Source organism: Macaca nemestrina, chromosome 18 (assembly GCF_043159975.1).
Source record: "Macaca nemestrina isolate mMacNem1 chromosome 18, mMacNem.hap1, whole genome shotgun sequence".
NCBI lineage: Eukaryota > Metazoa > Chordata > Mammalia > Primates > Cercopithecidae > Macaca > Macaca nemestrina.
Window position 1 is genome coordinate 945,467 of NC_092142.1, and position 6,813 is coordinate 952,279.

The window sequence follows — 6,813 nt, forward strand, 5'->3', positions numbered from 1 at the left end:
AGGGAGGGGCCAAGGGAGGCTGAGTGCCTGGTCTCTACCTCCTGCTCTTTCCACCAGCTCATACAAGGCAATTGAAGGGAAGGATTCTGCTGCTCAGAAAATCCTCCAAAACCATGCGTGTTGTTCATGGGCCTGAACCGGTCAGTGAAGAACCTGAGAGGGGCCGGCCACCTACGTGGCCGTTGGTGGCCAAGCAGCCCCTGGTCCAGCCCTCTGGCCCACAGTGTGATGCCTCTATTCACTGCACTAGGTGTGGAAAGGTGCTGAGAAGGCAGATGACATCGTTAAACAAAACAGCTTGGGGTCTTTGAAAAACAGTGGCGGAAACCCAGGAAAGCTGGTGACTTGTCCGGTCTGCATCTGTCCTGGGCGACCGCCCAGCCCTGGACTGTGAGGCTGAAATGACAGCAGACGGGGGGCTGTGCTTGGGTGGTTTCCTCATCAGACACCCAGAAAAGAGACCCCCAGCCCAGGGGCTGCCTCGTGCGCTCTGCCCTCCTGTTCTGCTCTGCCCCTCTGGTCCTGCCCTAGACCCCGGCCCAGCAGGAGTGCCCAGAAGCCCAGTTGGGCTTGTTCTCTGCCTAAAGCTCTTCCGCATCCCTGGTAACCTCTCAGTGTGGATGTGGGGTTCCTCACCACCGGGCTGTGCCTCAGCTTCGTGGAGCTACTGGACTCTCATGCCCCACACTGGCGAGAACGCTCAAGTCTGTGCAGTTCTCATGTTGCCCTGCAGCTGGTCCCTGGCTCCCCTCCGTGGGATCTGCCTGCAGCTCTTACACTGTGACCGCCCTGTCTCCCTGCTGGATGTGGTGCTGCGAGGGCAGGGCCCGTTTCTGTTTCTTGGCAGGCCCAGTGCCAAGCACCGTCCAGCCGTGTGTGGCGCAGGTGGTCAGTGAGCACCTGGGGTCGGCTCTCACCACAGGCAGCTCTGGATACCTGGGTTCTGGCGGCCAAGGGGGACTCCTGGGTGCTCCAGGAGAGCAGCACAGCAGCCCCTATGGCGTGGACGCGGCCACACCTGAGCTCGGCTTGTTTCTGAGTCTGAGAGAACAGGCTTGCTGGCCTGTGACCCTTACATGTGTGTCTCGCTGCAGGGAGGCTGTGGGTTGAAGCTGGGCCTGGAGACCTGTTCAGCCACACCCTGTCACTATGTGGGTCACACACAGCTGGGTGGAGACCTCATGGTGCGTGGCCCGGGGAGGTGTCTGGGCATGGAGTCTGTGGACAGCTACATTGTACCACTAGGACAGGGGCTGCTGCTGGGCCCACAGGGTGCAAGGAATGGGGACTGTGAGAGGATAGGGGCATCCTAGCCCAGGGCAGGGACCCCAGGAGGGACCGTGCGAGCCCCCCAAGATGAGCTGCGTCAGGCTGTTGCTTTGCACACTTCGAGGGGCCTGCCCGAGTGCTGCATGGGAAGCCAGCATCGTGGCCGCCCTCCCCAGAACTCATCTAGGGCACCAGGGTGGACCCTTGAGTCCCATCGGATCATGGGCATCACCCTCACCGTCCTGGCCTCCAGATCCCACGATTTCTCAGATTCCCTGACATCAAAGGGAAGCTTCCAGGGTTGCCATCCCCTTCTCCCTGGAGGTCCGAGACGGGACGTCAGGACGCAGGGCCATCGCTGCTTGTTGAAATGTCACAGTGATTGCAGCGTCCTTTCCTCTGTGGAAGGAGCTCGCTCTGCCAACGAGGGGATTCCTCCTCATGCCCTTCCCCTCACTTTTCTTCAAAAAGTTGCCGTTTATTTTTTAAATTTTTTAAGTTTTATTTTTTTGAGCCAGGGTCTCACTCTGTTGCCCACGCTAGAGTGCGGTTTCTGTCATAGTCACTGTCTCCTGGGCTCCAGTGATCCTCCTGCCTCAGCCTCCCAGAGCACTGTAGGACTACAGGTGGGCGCCACCACACCCAGCCTCTGCCCTGTGTAAGTAAAGTCCCCCAGGCAGGTTGAACCTCTTACACCTTCTGCCGCCTGCCTGATCCCCACTCCCTACCCCCCCACCTCCCTGCCCCCTGTAATGAGAAAGGCAACACGTTTTGGAGCTTTCTGGAGTTCCTGCCCCTCCTGAAAAGGTGGCTGCAGAGAGGCCGGAGCTGGTGGGGAAAGAGGTGCCAAGAGGCCTACTCTGGGGCCCAGGGCCACACGGCTCCCAAGGCCCCAGTCTCCCTCTCTGCGGTGACAGGTGCCCCCTGTGTCCCAGCGGCTTCTGCTTGGCCACCAGTGAGGTCGCCGGGCTGCCCAGACCAGGGCTGCTCCTGCCACCACTTGGCAAGCACAGAAATAGAGAAGTGCCAAAAACCACGAGTGCTTGTCTGGTCCTTTTTTTCCTGTTAAAAATAGAATTTGGGGCTGGGTGTGGTGGCTCACACCTGTAATCCTAGCCCTTTCAGAGGCCGAGGCAGCTGGGTCACCTGAGGTCAGGAGTTCGAGACCAGCCTGACCAACATGGCGAAACCCCATCTCTACTAAAAGTAGAAAAATTAGCTGGGTGTCATGGTGTGCGCCTGTAATCCCAGATACTCAGGAGGCTGAGACTGTAGAATTGCTTGAACCTGGGAGGCGGAGGTTGTAGTGAGCCGAGATGGCGCCACTGCGCTCCAGCCTAGGCGACAGAGCGATACTCTGTCTCAGGAAAAAAAAAAAAAAAAAGGTAGAATTCGGTTGGGCTCAGTGGCTCACACCTGTAATCCTAGCACTTTGGGAGGCCACGGCGGGTGAATCACATGAGGTCAGGAGTTAGAGACCAGCCTGGCCAACATGACAAAACCCCCGTCTCTACTAAAAATACAAAATTTAGCCAGGCGTGGTGGCGTGTGCCTATAACCCAGATACTTGGGAGGCTGAGACAGTACAATTGCTTGAACTATGAGAATTGCTTGAACCCGGGAGGCAGAGGTTACAGTGAGTCGAGATGGCGCTACTGCACTCCAGCCTGGGTGACAGAGCGATACCCTGTCTCAAAAAAAAAAAAAAAGGCCGGGCGCGGTGGCTCAAGCCTGTAATCCCAGCACTTTGGGAGGCTGAGACGGGCGGATCACGAGGACAGGAGATCAAGACCATCCTGGCTAACACGGTGAAACCCCGTCTCTACTAAAAAATACAAAAAACTAGCCGGGCGAGGTGGCGGGCGCCTATAGTCCCAGCTACTCGGGAGGCTGAGGCAGGAGAATGGCGTGAACCCGGGCGGCGGAGCTTGCAGTGAGCTGAGATCGGGCCACTGCACTCCAGCTTGGGCAACAGAGCGAGACTCCGTCTCAAAAAAAAAAAAAAAAAAAAGGCCGGGCGTGGTGGCTCACACCTGTCATCCCAGCACTTTGGGAGGCCGAGGCGGGCAGATCACCTGAGATCAGGAGTTCGAGACCAGCCTGACCAACATGGAGAAATCCTGTCTCTACTAAAAATACAAAAAATTAGCTGGGTGTGGTGGCGGGCACCTGTAGTCCCAGCTACTCGGAGGCTGAGGCAGGAGAATGGCGTAAGCCTGGGAGGCAGAGCTTGCAGTGAGCCGAGATTGCGCCACTGCACTCCAGCCTGGGCGACAGAGTGAGACTCTGTCTCAAAAAACAAATAAAAAAAAAAAAAGGCCGGGCGCGGTGGCTTAAGCCTGTAATCCCAGCACTTTGGGAGGCCGAGACGGGCAGATCACGAGGTCAGGAGATCGAGACCATCCTGGCTAACATGGTGAAACCCCGTCTCTACTAAAAATACAAAAAACTAGCCGGGCGTAGTGGCAGGCGCCTGTAGTCCCAGCTACTCGGGAGGCTGAGGCAGGAGAATGGCGTGAACCTGGGAGGCGGAGCTTGCAGTGAGCTGAGATCCGGCCACTGCACTCCACCCTGGGCGACAGAGTAAGACTCCGTCTCAAAAAAAAAAAAAGAAAGAAAAAAAGAAAAAAGGAAAAAAGGCCGGGCGCGGTGGCTCAAGCCTGTAATCCCAGTACTTTGGGAGGCCGAGGCGGGTGGATCACGAAGTCAGCAGATCGAGACCATCCTGGCTAACATGGTGAAACCCCGTCTCTACTAAAAATACAAAAAACTAGCCGGGCGTGGTGGCGGGCTCCTGTAGTCCCAGCTACTCGGAGGCTGAGGCAGGAGAATGGCGTAAACCCGGGAGGCGGAGCTTGCAGTGAGCCGAGATCGCACCAGCCTGGGTGACACAGCGAGACTCCGTCTCAAAAAAAAAAAAAAAAAAAAAAAAGAAAAAAGGAAAAAAAAAGTTGATGCTTGTGCCACTGGACACACCCGCACACCATCCTCATGCTGATCACAAAGAGGATGAGGGGCCGGGCACAGTGGCTCATGCCTGTAATCCCAGCACTGTGGGAGGCCAAGGCGGGCAGATCATTTGAGGTCAGGAGTTCGAGACCAGCCTGACCAATATGGTGAAACCCTACTAAAAATACAAAAATTAGCTGGGCGTGGTGGCAGGCGCCTGTAATCCCAGCTACTTGGGAGGCTGAGGCAGAATAGCTTGAACCTGGGAGGTGGAGGCTGCAGTGAGCTGAAATTGTGCCACTGCACTCCAGCCTGGGTGACAGAATGAGACTGTATCTCAAAAAATAGAATGAAACAAAAATTTAAAACCAAAAAAAAGAAGGTGATGGCTGAGTGAGGAGGCCACCGTGGGCCGCACACAGGGCCCAGGAAGGACAGGGCGCAGGGAGTATGAGCGTCCTGTCCACTGCAGTCGCTCCACCACGGAAAGCAGGACCTGAGAGAAGCAAAGCTGCCTGGCTCAAAGCAGTGGCCGCCCTGCTGGCAGTTGTAGTGGCCGGGTAGCACTCGGGCCGGGATCCAGGGGAGTGTAGGTGGCCACCTGGCCGTGTGCCTGAGCCCTGCCCAAGCTGGGCACCTTTCCCTGGCAGTGCCTGGTAAGCTCGGCTGCCCTACTCATGGACTCTTGCCCATGGCCTGTTCCTTGTAGCAGGGCCGGGCTGTGGGAGGTCCGGACAGGATCTTGAATGGCCCTGTCTGCGGTCCTGGCTGGCCGGAGGTTGACTGCACTGGACAGGTCAGGGGCCTTAAACCAGGGTAGTGAGGAAGCAGGCGAGCCCATGATGCTCCCCAGGCTGCCTTTGGCTCTCGGACAGACAAGCTTCTAAGGCGAAAGGTCTCCTGGGGCTGATTTCCAGGGACTTTGGCTCCTGCAGAGCGGCCTGGAGGCGGGGCTTGGTGTTCCAGGGCCAGAGTCCTCCCGGTGGAAGCTGAGGGGCCTGATTAAATGCCTCCCTTCCTAGGCAGCAGCCCAGACGCGGCAGAGAGAGGGCTCGGGAGCTTGCGGCAGCTTCAGGTGAGTTTGCTCCCAAGCACCGCGGCTCATTTATGGGTTTGTTTGGGCTGCAGAACTGTTTGTGGAGCAGCGGGGTTGGAGTGCCCATGGCTGGGGGCCTCTCCTCAGAGCCCTTGATTCACAGAGCCCCTCGAAGCCCGCAGTCCTGCCTGCCCTGAAGAGCCTGGTTCTCCCAGCCGTTTGGGCTGTGGTCCTGTCGTGGGAGGTGACAGTGAGGGCGCACTGCCTGGGGTCCTGACAGGGGTGTTTGACCCTTTGGTGGCCTCCCCTGTGCTGTGGTCCCGGCCCCCAGATGGAGCCCCCCGTCCCCACGGCAGCACTGGGGCGGGGCTGGTGAGGAGCATGTGCATGGCCCCCGCCGCTGTCCTCAGCCAGGAGGGTGCCTGGTCCCTGGGGAGCGGCCTCCACCTGTTTCTGGAGAATGCTGTCCTGCCAGTTGTCACTGGGGATGGGCGGTCGTAGTCCACGTCCTCCCCCAGGGCGGGGTCCTGGCCTGGTTTCTTGTAGGGACGATGGGAAGCCCTGTCCTCAGCCCTCCCACCTCATGGATGAGCTTCACGTCCTTGGGGCCGTCTCCTCCACAGGGGGCCTTAGCGTCAGTGGGGACACAGGCAGAGGTGCCTGTCTTCGGGTTGTGGGGACCGACTGAGCTTTGTCCCAGTAGTGGCTGGCTCTTGTTTTCTGTCTGGACCAGCAGCCTCTGGTCTGGTGGGTGCAGTTCTAGGGCGCAGTGGGTTTGCCGTGGGGCCAGGCCGGGCCACCAGCTGCCTGGACACAGGGGCCTCCGCTTTCTGTCTGCTGCCCCACACACCCCCAACTCAGGCAGGGGTGACAGTGGGGTATCTTTGTTGGGGTCGCTGTGGTTCCCATGGTGGTGAGATGGCTCTGGTGAAAGACTGATCGAGATGCAGGGCCCGGGAGCAGGTGCTGTGTGAGTGGTACACGCCTGTGTCACCTGCGGGGCAGGGGAGGGCCCAGGGTATACAGCCGTGTACGTCATTAGTTAGCAAGACAGTGAGGAGTGTGTGTGGAGTGGATGCAGCTGTGGGTGCCACCCGCGCAAGGCTGGGGGTTGCTGTGCCAGCCCTGCTCCCATGTGGGCTCCTAGCTCCCCAGGTGGGGATGCTGACCCAGGGAGGTGCCTTTGCCTGCACCCACTGGAGTCTCAGGAACATGCGTCACATCCCCACATCATGCCCACTGAGCCCACCAGCTACTGAGAGGCACCCTGAGACCCTGTCCTGCCACAGGTGGGCTGTCAAGGCCAGCACCAGAGACCCCCAGCAGACCTCAGTGGCCGCAGATGGAGTGGGGCGGCAACGGTCACCTCCAGGACTCAGCCCTGTGCTGAGTCGTGGACAGTGTGGTCATACTGGCCCTTCTCATGCGCATCCCCTGGCTGGACACTCCTTGCTGCCCTCACGGGGTATGTGTGTGGCATGCCTCATACAGGACAGGGACTAGCCAGTTGGCCCTGCTCATTAACCACTTGTCCCCACAGGGCAGTGGCAGCCTCACCT